Genomic DNA, 19,076 nt, shown 5'->3' with positions numbered 1-19,076 from the left:
CTGTGGGCATGGGACCCTCCCGGCCAGGTGTGGGATATAATCTCCTGGTGTGCCTGTTTGCTTAAAGCACAGTATTGGGGTGGGAGTTACCCGATTTTCCAGGTGTTGTGTGTCTCAGTTCCCCTTGCTAGGAAAAGGGATTCCCTTTCCCCTTGCGCTTCCCAGGTGAGGCGATGCCTCACCCTGCTTCAGCTCTTGCTGGTCGGGCTGCAGCAGCTGACCAGCACCGATTGTCCGGCACTCCCTAGTGAGATTAACCCAGTACCTCAGTTGAAAATGCAGAAATCACCGGTCTTCTGTGTCACTCACGCTGGGAGTTGGAGACTGGAGCTGTTCCTATTTGTCCATCTTGCTCCGCCCCCCTCCTCTAGCCATTCTTAAGCCCAATCTTTCTTTGGTTCCCCCTTTACAATTCTCTTTCTATCATGCCTTTTGGAAATTCTTATCAAGCTCTTCATTTAAGTAATTGATACATATTCTGTTAATCTGTGGATATTAGGACAGATGAAAACTTCTCTTGGATAAAATAATATTCCTGGCCAGGCACAGGGCTCACGCCTGTAATCCCAGCACTTTGGGAGGCCAAGGCAGGTGGATCACAAGGTCAGGAGTTCGAGACCAGCCTGGCCAACATGGTGAAACCCCATCTCTACTAAAGATTGAAAACATTAGCTGGACATCGTGGCATGCCGGTAATCCCAGCTACTCAGGAGGCTGAGGCAGGAGAATTACTTGAACCCGGGAGGCAGAGGTTGCAGTGAGCTGAGATCGTGCTATTGCACTGCAGCCTGGGCAACCAGGGTGAGAATCTGTGTCAAATAATAATAATAATAATATTCCCAGGATGATCTCCTAAGACCCAGTTATTTCATTGCCTTCTTAAGCATATTAATATAATAAAAGAGTTTCTTTTTCAAAAGTTTATGATTACTTCACCCAAATTCTGTATTTCCTTAAAATCTCTTTTATAAATGGTTAATACATTAATAGAAGGGTTTTTAAAAATTTGTCAAAATGTGTAGTTAACACATTGCTTTGGTTCTCTCTTGACTTAGCAGCACAGGAAGCTTCCACTTGTCACTGATAATTCAATCAGATTTATCACAAGAGTGTATTGGTGATATTTGGATTCTATAAATAGAATTGAAAATGTTAGGGTTATAATACCTATTTGGCTCATATTTCTCTATTTCATTTATTTCTTTTATTAAGTCATTTTTTTCTTCTAGGCTGCTTTGTTTTTTGTTTGTTTGTTGTTGTTGTTTGTTTCTTTTTTCTTTCTTTCTTTTTTGTTTTTTTTGAGACAGAGTCTCACTCCTTCACCCAGGTTGGAGTATAGTGGTGTAATCTCGGCTCACTGCAACTGCTGCCTCCCAGCTTCCAGTGATTCTCCTGCCTCAGCCTCCTGAGTAGCTGGGATTACAGGTGCCCAACACCACGTTTGGCTAATTTTTGTATTTTTAGTAGAAATGTGGTTTCACCATGTTTTCCAGGCTGGTCTTGAACACCTGACCTCAGGTGATCCACCTGCCTCAGCCTCCCAAAGTTCTAGGATTACAGGCATGAGCCACTGCACCCAGCCTGCTGCTTCATTTTTTTTTTATGCAAGATAATATATTATTTTTACTTTTCAATCATTTATAAAGTTTTCAGATCTCAAGTTGTTAATTAAAAGAGAATTTTTAAAAGCTTGTTTTGCTGTTCATGTAATTATTGTTTATTTTGTGTAGAAGATAATTATTTTTAAACTATTGAAGAAAAAGCATTAGGTTCCTGAGTATATGAAACAGAAGGAAATGGAAAAAGAAATGATCTACTCAAGGACATAGATAAATTACTGAAAACTATTTCTTAAAAAAACAGTAGCTGTGGAGAAAACAGAATTAAATTTGCATACTGGGTCCCTTTGCATACTCGGGTAGCATTTATTATGGAATATGATGAAGGAAAACATCAGGTTGATTACTGAGAGTGTATTCATTCTGACCTAAAACAACAGCAACAAAAACATGTGGAAGAAGTAGTTATTACAGTTATTAGGGTTACCGGAGAAGCTAAACAATCTGCAACTACATATTTTTAATTTTGTTTTATTTTGTTCTGCCTTATGTTTGAAGAGTTTGCATTTGTTTTGAATCTATAGAAGAGGGAGTTACTTTACTTGTGTGGGTGTCCAACACTTAGAATTGCTTCAGAGGAAAAATCAGCTACTTTGCATGCTACCTTAAATTGATTATCACTTAATATTCACAACCATTCTATGAAGTAAATACAATAATTAATTTAGTGATTAGAAAACTGAGGCTTGGAGAAATTTAGAAAACAGACCAAACTCATAAAATTAACACATTGTGCTGTCAGGACTCAAATTCAAGTCTCCACATATTCATGCCTTTTGTTAATGCTGATGTTACCATGTAGCTGTCTGTAATATGGTTTAATACTACAAAGTGCTCTCATAGTTAGCTGAGACATAATTTACATAGGTGATACAACTGAGGTTAAGAGAGTTTGTGACTTTCCTAAGCAACACTCAGTGAAGTAGAATTCAAATCTGTCTCAATTTCTTTGGCTTCAGCCTGAATGTTGACAGAATATAAATAACAAATTCCTTTGGTTTGTGGATCTCTATAATTTCCAAATATTAAATGTTCTATTCTGTTCCTTACTGACTTTCTTTTTTTCTTTAGTTGCCTAGGGGAAAGCAACCATGATGGGCATGGAATGATTGTGTGAGTTCACAGAAGAGAGGATTCCAGAGAGGGTGCAAGATATGACCAAATACTGACACCGCTTCACCTCTACTCCAAATAATGCTTCTGTGCTACTTTTTAGACATCTTATTCTACACTTACAAGTGCGATACAATGAGATTACAAGAATGTGCTGAAACAGTTAAGTATAGAGATAATTTTTAGGAGTTCCATGTACAGATAGAAAACAATTTTGGTAGTGTTTAGACTGAAGGCAAAGATTGTGGATCTTTGGGAAATTAAAAGTAACAACAGTCATATTGCTATATTGATATCATATTTTTATATCATATATTAACACATTTTTATAACTTCATATCACCTAAATGTTTTGTTTTCTATAAAACCTTTGAAAGGTACTTAATTACACACATTAATTTAACTTTGAAATAATAGTGATATTGAGAACACTATCTGAATTTTGATTTTGAACTTTTCAAGCAAGACTCTATTTTAAAAAGCTCGTATTTAAAACTTCACTAGCTTGTTAATCTAAGAAAAGACCAATTCATTGTAGGCTACTAAAGTAGCTACTGCCTTTTCAAAGTCCCAAATCTTTTAAACCTCTTTTTGCCTTCATTTTAGAAACGTGAATAGCAAGACTCAAATCCGGCAGCCTGATTTCTGCAAGGTATTTTTCTCTCCAAAGGAGGTAATGTATTTCTTAAAACAGTCTTTATAATAAGGAAATGTGTGTGGAAAAATATCAAGGGTTAAACAGAGCCATGCAAATTAGCCATCTGGATACAACAACGTTGTCTTGCCTAATATTTAGTTCACTTGATTCATAGTCTTATAAAGAATCTCATTTTTTAGCCTTTGCAGTATTCCAGTATATTTGACCAATCCTTATGGTTCCTCAAATAGACAGTTCCTTTGAGAGCTTAAGAAATCTGTTGCTAAAAGTTGTGAGAAAGGATGACATTATATAAACAAACAAATTTTGTGATTTGATGGGTAGGCAGATTATGCACAGCAGAGGCCAAAGAGCTTCTACAATTTAAGGAGGAATTATGGCATTCTTCCTCCTATTGTTTGCTGGAGGCTTGTCTATCTACTTGTGTGAGGATGTTACGCCAAATGTTTAAAAAAAAAAGAAAAAAGAAAAAAAAAGAAAAGAAAGGAGGAGAGAGAATAGAGGAAAGGTGAGGAAAAACAGAGAAAGGCAAATAAAAATTGATTCATTATCAGTTTACAAATAATGTTTGAGATGTTTATTCTGATGTTTATGACCTTCACTGTTCTAACTCTATTTCATGTTCTAATTTGTGTTGCAACAATTTCTGTTCATTTGTCTTCTGTTCCAATTGAATGGAACTTGCCACTACTCCCACAGATGTCCTATGTGTTCCTCCCTAGGTGCCTTTGCTCGTGAGTGTACCTTTTTCATATCTATTCCCTCTCCCTAGCAACCACTTCCTTTTTTTTTTCAGTTGAGTTTATTGAGGCATGGTTTATAAATTAGAAAATATACTCAAATGAAAGTTTCAATGAGTTTTGACAAATTATTATTATATTTTAAATAAAAAATATATACACAAAAATTTATTCATGATCCTTACAATGAAATCTGCCTTCATTCCCATGCACTTTTACAAACACCCTGAACACAAGGCAAAAACCAATCTGCTTTCTCACATTATAGATTATTTTTGTCCTTTATAGAATTCCACATAAACAGATTCACATAGTATTATTTACTCTTCTATATGTGGTTTCTGTTCCTCAGTATAATGGTTTTTTCAGATTTATCATGTAGCTGCATTTATCAGTACTTCATTCATATTTATTGGTAAGTAATAAACCATTATATAGATATTACCAAAAATGTATTTATCTGCCCACATATTGTGAAATATTTGTTTGTTTCCAGTTTCTGATTATATGAATACAGATTCTATGAGCATGCATGTTGAAGTTGTGTGAAAACATGCCTTTTATTTCTCTTTAGTAAATGCATAGATATAGGATTGATAAGTCATATGGTTGGGTTTTTGAGAAACTGAGATAAGCTGTTTCCCCAAGAGTTTGTACCACTTAAAATCCCACCAGAAACTTATAAGATTGCTATACATATTCACCAACACATGATATTGTATGTCTTTCTGATTTAACTGTTGTAATGGATGCATAATGGCATAACATTGTGGATTTTATACGTATTTTCCTGACGACTAATAGTGCTGAGCTATATTTCAGGATTTTTTAAAACAATTTATGTATTGTCTCTGTATGAGTCATTTGTGCATTTTTTTCAGGTCATTTGTTTTCCCATTTTAAATTTCAGTTTTTTTTATGGATTTGTAAGAATCATTTCATCTATAAGTAAAAAATTTTTTTTGCTTCATTTTCTATCCACAGGCTATATATGTGTTCTCTAGTATTATTCCACTAACTAGGTCCTTCTATATGTTGAGTAGGTGTGTTGAAAATGTTGAATAGGTGTGTTGAAAGTGCATATTTTTAGTTTTCCTTTGATCCTGGGTGAAAGCCTTTAGTCTGTCATCATTAAGTTTAATGTTTAGTTGTTTGCCATGAGTTATTGTTTTGTGCTTGTTGTTTATCATCAATAAGTGTTAAATTTTGACCAAGCGTATTCTGCATCTGTTGAAATAACTGTATGGTTTTTTTAAAAAAAATCTATCAGTACTGTGAATTACACTAATTGTTTTTAATGTTAAACTATACTTGTACTACTGGAATTGTTCATTTGTCAAATATCTTTGAACTGTACACTTGGTCAGGTGGTATTCACATTTCTTTTTGTCTTGGGATTCCATTTGTTAAAATTTTCTTAAGGATTTTTGTTTCTATGTTCCTGAGATATATTGATCTGCACTTTAATTTTAATGTCTTTGTCTCAGTTTTTTTATCATAGTAATGCTGGCTTCATAAAATTGGTTTGAAAGTACTCTCTCACTTTCTAGTTGTTGCAACAATATGCATTGAATTTATATTATTTCATTTTCTTTTTTTAATACAATTAACCATTAGAGCCACATGGGTCTAGACTTTTTTTGTGGGAAGTATGAAACTACAGATTCAGTTAGCTTAAATAACATGAATTATTCAAGGTATCTTCTATTCTAATGTGTTTTGTTAGTTTTGAATTTGTTCATTGTACTTATGTTGAATTTATTCACAGTACATTGTTTGTAATGGGCTTTTGTTATGGTGTTAATATTAATTGTAGAATCTTTTTTTTTCTGAACTGTCTGTCTAGGACTTTATCAATTTTTCTGCTCTTTCAAAATAAGCTTTGGGGCACATTCATTTTCCTATTTTTATTTCAGTAGAATCTGTTCTTACTAAAATTATTATTCCATTCCTTCTGCTTATTTTGAGCTTAATTTGCTCTGCTTTTTTTCAAACTGTATTTTAAGATGGAAATTTAAATAATTAATTTTAGGATTTCTTCCCCTTGTAAAGCCATAAATATTCTTCTAGACACTGTTTAAAATTGAATATGTTGCATTTTAATTTCCATTTAGTTCAATATGTTTTCTAATTTTACTTGTAATTTCTCCTTTGACTCATAAGTTATGGGAAACAGTGAGACCAGAACAAGTATTATTTGAAAACCTGAGTAATGGGATAGGAAATCGAGGAAATGTGGTTTGAGTTTGTATATTTATAAGGGCAATAATCATTCTTTAGGAAACTGCATTAAGAACTCCTGATTAAAATTGTTATTTTTACTCATTATAAATTTTACACATATTTATTTGAGGTTTTCTTTGTGTCAGGATTTTTACTAGATCCTGGGACCACAAGATAAATAAGACAGAGAACCCTTTCTGTCAAGGTGATTTTGGTCTAGGTGGGGAAATGGCAAAATATTCATATGATGCTGTGCAATAGAAATATTTGTATTTTCAAATATTCTAGTAGCAATGTTAAGTAAAAAAAGTAGAATGAATTTTAATATATTTGATTTAACTGTATATATATCTAAAATATTTCAACATGCAATCAATGTAAAATTATGAATGATATATTTTGCTACTTGGGTACTAAGTCTTCAAATATCCAGGATTCATTTGACTATTATAGCATATCTTAATTCAGACTGGTCACTTTTGAAGTACTCAGTACTCACGTATGGCTGATGTGACTGTATTAAACCTCACAGTATTCTTGAAATATACAAAAATTGCCAATTTAGTCCTCTCAGGAATCTGTCTTTATTACATTGGATAAACTTCATGTCAGAAAGATTTAAGTAACTGATCCATGATGTTTCAGCAAATAAGTAAAAGAGATATGGTGGAAACCAAACGTATTCTGTATTATTTTCATGACCCTTGGTATATGTATAGTATCTAGTTTCCTTGATTCCTGTCTCCTATTAACTCCTGATTTCTCCTAATCATCATTTTAAGTCATATAATAAAAAATGATGTGCTCAAGCATCACTGGGTCTGAAAGTTGAAGCAAAGTGCTCTTACTGATGTGAATAAAGGCTAAGGACAGGAATGTAATTTCGTCTCTCTCTGTCTCTCTCTCTCTCTCTCTCTCTTTGTAAGAGATGGGATCTCAGTATGTTGCCTAGACTGGAGTGCAGAGGCTATTCACAGGCATGGTCATAGTGCACTGCAGCATGGAACTTCTGGCTTCAACCTCCCACCTCAGCTTCTAGAGTAACTGGGACTACACGTGTGGCTGCCCAGCTACTTATGTGTGTGTGTGTGTGTGTGTTTGTGTGTGTATACACACACATATATGCACATATATACACACACACACACATATATATGATATATATGTACATATACATACATATATATACATATACATATGATGCTGTGATGCTTCTCTTTACAATGCTGGTTAGTCAAGTTTATATTCTTTATACTATGTTTTCTTACATCTTAAAAGAAGTGTAAAAGTATATTCAAAGGTGAAGTACTGTTTTTTGGCAGTCCTAATCCTTACTCTATTTCCCTGCTAAGAGTTTTAAAGAATAGTTGGGAGAATTCTATTTGGATAATAAGCAATAATGGGTTATATTTGGTTAAAATGATTAAGGTGGGCTTTCCTGTAAATAATCAGATAAAAAAGTTTTCTTTTCATTTATTGACTAAGAAAATGGGTCTGGTTGACAGGATTAAGGGTCTTGCACCCAAGCAAAACTATGTCAAAATGTTACTAGTATTGTCTAGGCTTATTTATAAGACACTAAATCTATGTCATATTTTTGAGATTAAATTTCTTGTGTCCAAAGTTTTTGCATATGTATGGATGAGAAATCTGCAAAAACCCATGTTAGCAATTAACTGACTTGTTGGAAAAATTTAGACTCATTAATCCAGTCACTCCCTGAGACATATATACATATTTATTAGGAATGAGTGATTTGAGTGCTGGAATTGCTTTACTGAAGCCACAAGAGTTCTGGTTTCTAACATTATGTCTAATTAGATGTCTAAACTTAGACAAATCTTTTAAACTGTCAGTGCTGTCTTCAGTTAGTATAGTCTGAAAACTTATAAGCCTATGTATGGCTCATGTCCATTGAACATTCAAGAGTGAGACAAGGCTGTGTTTCCATTTTGTCCAATCAGATATATAGGCAAAAGTATTTGATTCATCACAAGAATTCTATGAAGAGCTTTGATTCCTAGGTTTCTGCTTATCAGCTCCTAAATCTTGCCATATTTTTAGACAATATCTGATTATTGGCATGTTTTTTACTTAAATTAAGTATTGAAAAATATTTTAAAATAGCTAAAATAGAGCAGTTTGCCACATTCTTAGAAGGAAGGAATTAAATATAATTATAAATATATAATATGTGTTATATATTACATATAAAAATTTTAACCTCATTGACATATAGTTTTGGTAGAATTCCAACCAACTTCTCAGCATTTTGAAACACCTAGACACTGACTTGCGTCAGGAATGATGATTTCGATGCTGGATTGGAGGCGTTGTTAGCATGCCTCACCCACCCGGAAAGACAAAATAGCGTGTAGAAATTCGTGCTGTGAACTATTTTCCAAGAGGCAATGTAGGAACTTAACAGGAACACACTGAAAGAAACCACAGACCCTTTGAAAGAAGAGGCGGGCTGCAGCCTACACTGTGAGCCAGGCAGAAAACTACAAGTCTCCAGAGTGTGAGGGGAGAGAGACTGCCTCTGTGACACACACTCCCACTGGGAAACCTGGTAATCCAGACCACAGGGGAATGTCTTAATCCTTCCCAGCACTGGAGCTGATTTAGTGAGTGGTGGGGAGCAGATGAGAAGGAGCGGCATGGGGATGTGCTTTCTGTACACTCCCAGACTCCAGTGGGGATGGAGGAAAGCCATTACTGATCCTATCTCACAGGGGACGTTGCAGAAGTCCACCAGTTAACTTGGGTGGTGGTCACGGTTTGAGGGAAGCTCCCAATTAGGATTTGTGATACAATATTGAGTGAAGACAAACTCCCTTGGCCAGAACTGAGAAGTGAGTGGGAAGTGTGCTGTATCCATGGATGCAGGAGCTGGATGCCCCTGCATCATGGGCAGAGGGGAGGGGTGTGCTTTCAAAGCCATGGTTTCAATCTCAGCAGGGAAGGCATGTGGCCTGGGGCAGTTTTGAGTTCTCAGTGCAGGCTACTAAAACCCAGCAAACTGCTGCTAGTGGAACACTACAGATGTGAGACCTACCTTGGCAAATACATGGGAGCTGGGTAGGGGTTACTACCACCTGCTACCCACCACTGTCCATGTGGATTCTTCTGTGCAGCAAAGGCAGCTCTGCTTCTTTCTGGAAAGTCCCCCAGTGCCCAGAGAACTGTTCTCCAGTCTCCACTGGGGCTGATGCTTGTGCCTGCATGTAAGGAGCAAGAGTGCAGATTTGCCTAAGCCCCCACCGGCTTTGCTCTTCCACCTGCCCTGGTAGCTTAACAGAAAGGACAGGAACTTTTTGCAGCTACCTGGCCCTGTTCATTGCCTGAGATACCAGGGTACCTTCTTCGGGTAACGTAAGGCCTATCCCTTTGCAAGTATAAAAGTATGCTTGGAAATAACTGAATTTGCCATTGTGAAGAGATCAGCAACTTACAAAAAGTGCAGCACCTTTATTTGGGGTAGGGCAAAGAGAGCTTCTGTGGTGGAGTGATGGTGGTAACCCTGGGTTTCTCCCAAGTGGAGTGTGTGGTGATCAAGTATTCACTTTTTCATTGAGCTGAACCAGAGAAGGGAATGCTCCTTAGTTAAAGCTATCCTTAATAATCAAGGCTTCCAGTTAATTATATTTTCCTGTTTCTACTTAATTCCTTGACTCCAAATTAAAAAAAATATATATTATTCCTAGTAACTATCTTCTCTGTGTGAAGTACTGTTCTTGGATCTGAGGCTTCAACAGTGGACAAAATAGTATTTTTTTTTTTTTTGTCTTATGGAGCTTACATTTAAATCAGGGAGACAGATACTAAAAATTAGGAGAAAATTTAGGTACGTATTTAAGTTAGAAATAAGAAGTACATTTAATAAGAGGCAAAAGGAAAAAGAGTGATGGATAAAGTGTTATTTTAACAAAGGTCATGAAGCAGGAGTCTCTGGTGGGATGACATCTGAGGAGAGACCCGAGTGAACTGAGGGGTGAGAGGCATTGACCTCTGGGGAAGAGAGCTCCAGGGACAGAGAATGAACTTGTATAGATGCTTTTGCTCACACTATTGTCTATGCCCAGAGGGTTTGTCTTTTCTCTGCCTACCAGTATCTTATTTGTCTTTGAAACTCAAGATTGAATATTATTTCCTCTTTGAACCACTTTTATTTCAAACAATCAATAAGATTTGTTGTCACATTCCAGGCTAATAGAACCTTTTGTTCATATGCTAAAATAGCACTTGTTTAATTGCCAAATAATTATTAAAGTATGTGCTTGTGGTTGAGAACACAAAGAATAGGAGTACTTGCCTTCCAGAAGCCAGTGAAATTACATACACTTCCCTCAAGGAACAGCCTGAATTTTAATTTTTTGTGCTCCTTATCACTCCTTTATTAGACTGAAAGTAACTTGAGGAGAGAGACTAGGTCTTATTCATATTGATATTACTACATAATTTTAGCATGTCCTATGTGTTGCAAAATGGTGTATAGCCTACAAATATTGTGTGTAATATTAATAAAGAGTAATGCCAACATTCATTTTGTAGTGTCAAGGAGTTGTACATCAGGATATAATTTTAGCTATGACTCTAATTGAAAAGTGGTTTCTCCTGCTTAAGGAAATAAGATAACATTCTCTCTTTGTAGCGAAGAAGCAATACTACGCTGAAGAAATTTAATTCTGGCATAGCAGAGATCAGGTATAAGACAGTTAGCTCTTAAGGCCTAGTGTGCAGGAAGCATTCTAAAGAACATGCCGAGGCTATCAAAGCTGCTATGGAAATAAATTGAAAATGCTGTTCTTAAACTCATCTTTAAACAACTGCAAAAGCGAAGACCAAGAATACGAATGTGATTACAGAAAGGGCCAAATCCAATGCAGATCATTGTAGAACAAGCTTTAAAGAGAAAGACCTGTAGCAAGGCTGCTACTTTTAACAATGCAGGCTGTGCTGGCTGCACAACACCAGGGAACATCATTACATGCGCCACTATGCAAATGGTGCAGTCTGGAGGTGTGCGAGGTGACAGCTACTAAGCTACTGATTCCTTTTCTCCAACAAAACCCAAAGCCTCAGAATCCAGAGTAGAAAGTGACTGGTTCCTTTGTCACCCAGGCCAAATATTTCCTCTGTTTCATTTTTCAGTACAATTTGTAACTGGTATTAGAATATTATTCTTCATTCAAATGGATACATCTTAAAGTACAAAATTCTCTCTTTCCTCAGTGTGCTTAATAAAAATAGCCACATTTTTTACAATTTTACTAAAACTTACATTAAAGATTCCCTATAACAGAATCAATTGCTTCTTGAAGAGAAAGAACCATTTCTTACTATGCAAAAGATGTTGGTGCCAGAGTAGTTAAAAAAAGTTAAAAATAAATTCCTGACAGAATCCCATTTCAACAAAGTTTCTTTCTGTCTTTCGTGCTGCATATTATAGGCATTCAAGAATATTTGGAAATCACTGGGTTTCATAACAGTTATAGGTGGCTTGTGGCCCCTAAGATCAGCCTGTGTGCTATCTTTGATGATACACTCTAGGCTTGCCATTATCAGGACCTGCTTGCGCCTCTTATCTCAGGTTCAACCAAACATGACCCTTTTACCATACTCAAGTCAGACAAGCTGGAAATTGATTCTTGCCTTCATAGAAAATGTCCTAAAATGAAGCACAGTTTTGGATCAGTGCCAGCAGAGTAAATTTTCCTGTTGTTGTTCATGTTTACGTGTTTCTGTGGCCCACTCTCTCAGCCTATTTCTGTTCCTTTCATTGCTGAGTCCTGATTTCTGCTGCCTTTCTTCCTAGACCTTTGAGATTCACTTGTTCCTACAAGCTCTGCCAAGCTACCATGGGCAGCAGTGACTTCTGGTGTCTTAAGCACACACTCTTAAACTTCAATTCTGATTCACCTTGGGTACTTGATTCTCAACTTAACCGCTACCATCAACCTCCAGAAGTAAGGACAGTCTTACCTCATCTTTTTTTCTTTTTTTTTTTTTTTTCTGTATATTTAAGTTCTGGGATACATGTGCAGAACGTGCAGGTTTGTTACATAGGTAGACACATGCCATGGTGGGTTTGTTGCACCCATCAACCCGTCATCTACATTAGGTATTTCTCCTAATGCTATCTCTCCCCTAGCCCCACAACCCCCGACAGGCCCTGGTGTGTGATATTCCCCTCCCTGTGTCCATGTGTCCTCATTATTCAACTCCCACTTATGAGTGAGAACATGCGGTGTTTGGTTTTCTGTTCCTGTGTTAGTTTGCTGAGAATGATGGTTTCCAGCTTCATCCATGTCCCTGAAAAAGACATTAACCCTTCTTTCTTTATGACTCTTTAGTATTTCCTGGTGTATATGTGCAACATTTTCACTATCCAGCCTATCAGTGATAAGACATTTGGGTTGGTTCCAAGTCTTTGCTATTGTGAACAGTGCTGCAATAAACATACGTGTGTATGTGTCTTTGTAGTAGAATGATTTATAATCCTTTGGTATATACCCAGTAATGGGATTGATGAGTCAAATGGTATTTCTTGTTCTAGATCTATGAGGAATCACCACACTGTATTCCACAATGGTTGAACTAATTTACACTCCCATTAACAGTGTAAAAGCATTCCTATTTCTCCACATCCTCTCCAGCATCTGTTGTTTCCTGAGTTTTTAATGATCGCCATTCTATCTGGCGTGAGATGGTATCTCATTGTGGTTTTGATTTGCATTTCTCTAATGAGCAGTGATGATGAGCTTTTTTTCAAATGTTTGTTGTCCACATAAATGTCTTCTTTTGAGAAGTGTCTGTTTATATCCTTTGCCCACTTTTTGATGGGTCTGCTTGTTTGTTTTTCATAAATTTAAGTTCTTTGTAGTTTCTGGATATTAGCCCTTTGGCAGATGGATAGATTGCAAAAATTTTCTCCCATTCTGTAGGTTGCCTGTTAACTCTGATCATAGTTTCTTTTGCTATGCAGAAGATCTTTAGTTTAATTTGAACCCATTTGTCAATTTTGGCTTTTGTTGCCATTGTTTTTAGTGTTATAGTAATGAAGTCTTTGCCCATGCCTATGTCCTGAATGGTGTTGCATAGGTTTTCTTCTAGGGCTTTTATGGTTTTAGGTCTTAGATTTAAGTCTTTGTTCCATCTTGGCTTAATTTTTGTGGAAGGTGTAAAGAAGGGGGTTCAATTTTAGTTTCCTGCATATGGCTAGCCAGTTTTCCCAACAGCATTTATTAAACAGGGAATCCTTTCCCCATTGCTTGTTTTTGTCAGGGTTGTCAAAGATCAGATGGTTGTAGATGTGTGGTGTTATTTCTGAGGCCTTCTGTTCCATTGGTCTATGTATCTGTTTTGGTACCAGTATCATGCTATTTTGGTTACTGTAGCCTTGTAGTATAGTTTGAAGTCAGGTAGCGTGATGCCTTCAGCTTTATTCTTTTTGCTTAGGATTGTCTTGGCTAGACAGGAGTTTTTTGGTTCCATATGAAATTTGAAGTGGTTTTTTCCTAATTCTGTGAATAAATCCATGGTAGCTTTGTGGGGATAGCATTGAATCTATAAATTACTTTGGTCACTGTGGCCATTTTCACTATATTGATTCGTTCAATCCATGAACATGGAATATTTTTCCATTTGTTTGTGTCCTCTCTTATTTCCTTGAGCAGTGGTTTGTAGTTCTCCTTGAAGAGGTCCTTCACATCCCTTGTAAGTTGTATTCCTACGTATTTTATTCTCTCTGTAGCAATTGTGAATGGGAGTTCATTCATGATTTGGCTATTGATACTTGTGTATGCTTCACGAAGTTCTCCTGCTGTGTTTTTCAGCTCCATGAAGTCATTTATGTTCTTCTCTAAACCGGTTATTCTAGTTAGCAATTCCTCTAACCTTTTTTCAAGGTTCTTAGCTTCATTGCATTGGGTTAGAACATGCTCCTTTAGCTTGGAGGAGTTTATTACCCACCTTTTGAAGCATACTTCTGTCAATTTATCAAAACTCATTCTCCATTTAGTATTGTTAGTTTAGTTTTGTTCCCTTGCTGGCAAGGAGTTGTGATCCTTTGGAGGAGAAGAGGCATCCTGGTTTTTGGAATTTTCTGGTGTTTGCACTCTTTTTTCCTCATCTTTGTGGATTTATCTACCTTTGGTATTTGATGTTGGGGAACTTTGGATGGGGTATTTGTATAGACATCCATTTTGTTGATGTTGATGCTATTCCTTTCTGTTTGTTAGCTTTTCTTCTAACAGTTAGGCCCCTCTGCTGCAGGTCTGCTGGACTTTGCTTGGCGGTCCACCCCAGACTGTCTTTTCCTGGGTATCACCAGCGGAGGCTGCAGAACAGCAAAGATTGCTGCCTGTTCCTTCCTCTGAAAGCTTCATCCCAGAGGAGCATCCACCAGATGCCAGCCAGAGCTCTCCTATATGAGATGCCTGTTGACCCCGGTTGGGAAGTGTCTCCCAGTCAGGAGGCATAGGGGTCAGAGACCCATTTGAAGAGACAGTCTGTCCCTTAGCAGAGCTTCAGTGCTGTGCTGGGAAATCTGCTGCTCTCTTCAGAGCCAGCAGGCGAGAGCATTTAAGTCTGCTGAAGCTGCGCCCACAGCTGCCCCTTCCCCTAGGTGCTCTGTCCCAAGGAGATGGCAGTTTTATCTACAAGCCCCTTACTGGGTCTGCTGCCTATTTTTCAGAGATGCCCTGCCCAGAAAGGAGGAATCCAGAGAGGCAGTCTGGCTACAGTGGCTTTGCAGAGCTGCAGTGGGCTCCACCAAGTTCGAACTTACAGGTGGCTTTGTTTACACTGTGATGGGAAACCACCTACCCAAGCCTCAGTAATGGTGGACGCCCCTCCTGTCACCAAGCTTGAGCATCCCATATCCACTTCAGACTGTTGTGCTGGCAGTGAGAATTTCAAGCCAGTGGATCTTAGCTTGCTGGCCTCTGTGGGGGCGGAATCAGCTGAGCTAGACCATTTGGCTCCCTGGCTTCAGCCCCCTTTCCAGGAGGGTGAATGATTCTGTCTTGCTGGCATTCCAGGTGCCACTTAGGTGTGAAGAAAAACTCCTGCAGCTAGTTTGATGTCTGTCCAAATGGCCGCCCAGTTTTGTGCTTGAAACCCAGGGTCTGGTGGCGTAGGCACCTGATGAAATCTCCTGGTCTGCGTGTTGCGAAGATGGTGGAAAAAGTATAATATCTGGACCAGAGTGCACTCTCCTTCATGGCACAGTCCCTCATGCCTTCCCTTGGCTAGGAGAGGGAGTTCCTCAACCCCTTTTGCTTTCTGGGTGAGGCGACACCCCACCCTGCTTTGGCTCATCCTCCGTGGGCTGCACCCACCGTGGCTTGAAACTCGTGGCTTCAAGCCAGGATGACAGAATAAGAACAGCTCCGGTCTGCAGTTCCCAGTGAGATCAATACAGAAGGTGGGTGATTTCTGCATTTCCAACTGAGGTACCCAGCTCATCTCATTGGGACTGGTCTTACCTCATCTTTCTGGTCCCTTCCACCTGTACTGGCTTTCCTGGTTCCCCTGAATGCTGAGCACATCAGCTGCTGTCCATCTCCTGGCACTTAGAGGGCAACTTGTGATCTCAGGTTGTCAGTCAGACATCCTGGTGCTATCGGGAGTGTCTCAAAGGTAATTCTGAATGGAGCTACCATGTAGAGAAAAGCACTTTGGGTCCTTCGAAAAAAATGGATAACCAGCAGAGTTGTAGAATTTCTGACCTGAGCATGAGCTCTCCTCTGAAATCGTAGATGAAAAGACGTGTTTATGATATAGTTTTATTAAGAAAAATTACAATAATAATTTTTCCTAAAACAAGACAAAAAAGCAATGTGGAATATTGATTGTAGTGTTTCACAACTGTATGTATATTATACACACAGAAAAGTAAAGTTGCACAACTGTATGTATATTTTGATCTCATTTTTAGTGGAAAACTAGACACACTGTCTATAAGAGCACGATTATTATGGGCAAACATAATTCTAGGACCTCTATATGTATTATACCATTTAATCTTTATAACTACCTTATTCATTAGATGTGATTACCAACTCAGTTGCCGAAATGAAGGCATTACTGTGAGGAGAAGCTAAGTAACTTTCTCAGATTTGCAGAACTGCTAAGACTAGATTTGAACTCAGAGGGATTTGAACTCAGACAGACTAGCTGCCTAATGGTATGGTATTAACCCTTTGTTACATTGCCATTCTCATACATATACATCCACAGGAAAAGGCCAATAATAGTGTTTCCACTTGGAAAGTCGATTGAGAAGTAGGAAAGGTGTGAATGGGATTTTACGTTTCACTAAATATAATTCTATTTTATTTTCATTGATTTTTTCTTCAATTAAATTAAATTAAGAAATGCTATTAAGATAATCAAGGTTTTTTTCTGTGGATCAATTCCTATTCACTGTAATAATTTGTTTTTGATATTCATGAATATATTACAAATCTCAAACCTACAGAAAAGTTGCAAGTGTATTGTAAAACCTTTTCATTTGAGGATATGTTGCTGACTTGATGTTTCATAACCTTTGAGTATTTTAGTGTGTATTTTCTTCAAACAATATATCTTCTACATAACCACAATAACCATCAATACCAAGAAATAAACATTGGGACATTACTGCCATCTAAACCTCAGACATCATTCAGGTTTCATCAATCACACCAATAGTGACCTTTAGAGCAGAATGATGGAGTTCAGAATCATGCATTGCATTTAAATATTCCTCTTTAGTTTCTTTCCATCTGAAACAGTTCCTCAATTTTTCCTTAGCTTTCATGACCTTGAAGTTTTTAAAGATTCCTGTACAGTTATCTTGTAGTATGGCCTTTTACTTGGAGTTGGCTCATGTTCCTCATTAAGTGCATGGGATGCTGTGATTTTCTCATTGCATTCTATCAACTGGCAAAATATTTTAGTTTATTTCGTTTTTGATACTGTTGACTTTGATCACTTCATTAAGGTGATGTCTGCCAGGCTACTGCACTGCAAAGTTGCTAATTTTCTCCTTTTAATTAATCAGTATTTTGTGAGGATGTACTTTGAAACTATATACATATACCATTTCTCCTTAAGCTTTCGAATTTTCTATTTATTCATGTATAACAGCATAGACTCATGGTTCTTATTTTAGTTGATGGGTTATCCCACATTAATATTATTATCTATTTCGAAGTCCAAATTGTCCATTTGGTTGGCTCCTATATCCTTTTAACATGCTCCATCTTTCTTTGACAATTTTCTAACTATGGTCCAAAATATTCTGGGTTCATCTTTTTTTGTTTTCTTGCCTTATCCCTGTTTCTGTCTTGGAGAAGGAGCACTAGATGCATTCATTCCTTAGAGTTGAGAAACATGTATTTTTTTTCCTGTAAAAATTTGGGCATCAACTTCTGGATAGAAGTCAAAATTAAAACGATGATCTAAGTAAAGTAGAGTCTATCAAAGATAAGTCTAAACGAGACTGTTTACAGTGAGTTTAGATTTATTCCAAAGTGTTTCTCAAATACTACTTTTGGAAAAGTATTTTACTTCTCTTTTGCCATCACCAAGAAATTTTGCTTTCTGAGGACTTTTGATCTGTAGTTGCAGCTGTTCCAGATCTCAAGACCTTGGGTGATAGTGTTGAGCTAACAACTGTAGACAAATACACAACAAAAGTAAAAATTCCCAAGAGTGAGGGGACGGAGGATGGGCAGATGTAGTCACTGTCTTAGTCTTTGATCCAAACAAAATAACTTTTCTTTCTACTGATAATTTTAAATATGACTTCAAGGCAGAATTACCCAGGTTGAAAAGTAGTATTTATTGTTTTTTATCGTGACTTGCTACAAAATCAATAAATGTTTTTAGGTAAAAATTATCATATCAAAAAAGTATATTTCAGCTGGAAATATGAATACAGAAAATAGTCATCGATTGGCTTTCTAAAAACAGGAGAGTCATGAAATGCCAAAAAATGTCTTGGGTGTTAGCTGATGTTAATGCATAATAAATCTTCAAGATATTATTATTATTTTATAAGCTATCCTCCTATTAGATATACTCTATCTTAAAATTCTATAGTTTTACTGAGAAATGGTAGATAACATGTTAAGTGTTTTGTAGCTGAAGAAGGTATTCATATATATCATTTCATATTCTCCTTGAGCAACCTGGTGATACAAGTATTATTAGTCTCATATCAGCGTAAATGGAATCTCAGAGAGTTAAAAGATTAGTCCAAGGTACTATGTAGCAGATCAGCAACTTCTAATTCCAAGTTCTCATTTCTCTTTTTCTTACCTCTTCACACCGTTTCTTCTACTTTTTTATTTGACCGTTCACAACTACTTTTTACAAAAATCCCTGGATTTAGTTTACCAGATGTGACACATGAGTCTTCTGAAACTGAACAAAGTAACCTTAAAATATTAATAAAATTACATTAATGGCTTTTTTTTTTGGTAATTAAAGTTTTTTCTTTTTTTCTTAAAACAGGTAGAATCAATAGGCACAGAATTGTTTCATACACAATAAATTATGTTGTATTTCATGGGGCTTTCTAATCATAACAAGTGAAAAATTGTGCTTTGTGGAGCTTTTTACTAGCAAAAGAGAGGTGAAATCTATAAATCAGAGAGAGAAAACTAAAAACTAAAAATAAGAGTCATCATGGCAGACAAGATTCTACAGGCAGAGAGGGCAGGCTGAGAT

The 19,076-nt window shown here is 36.9% G+C and overlaps 1 long non-coding RNA gene across 1 annotated transcript in view; it reads left to right on the top strand.

Moving 5' to 3' along the window:
- Nucleotides 1–1,558: 1,558 nt before the first annotated feature.
- Nucleotides 1,559–19,076, top strand: part of LOC108585090 — a 122,105-nt gene continuing 104,587 nt past the window's right edge. The window contains exons 1-2 of the long non-coding RNA XR_002521102.2: nucleotides 1,559–2,894; nucleotides 3,339–3,405. This is a non-coding gene — a long non-coding RNA (uncharacterized LOC108585090). The remainder of the gene's footprint in view (nucleotides 2,895–3,338; nucleotides 3,406–19,076) is intronic.

This window comes from Papio anubis, chromosome 4 (genome assembly GCF_008728515.1).
Source record: "Papio anubis isolate 15944 chromosome 4, Panubis1.0, whole genome shotgun sequence".
NCBI lineage: Eukaryota > Metazoa > Chordata > Mammalia > Primates > Cercopithecidae > Papio > Papio anubis.
Note: the sequence above shows the minus strand (reverse complement) of the source record. Positions and strands in the feature narration are given on the sequence as shown.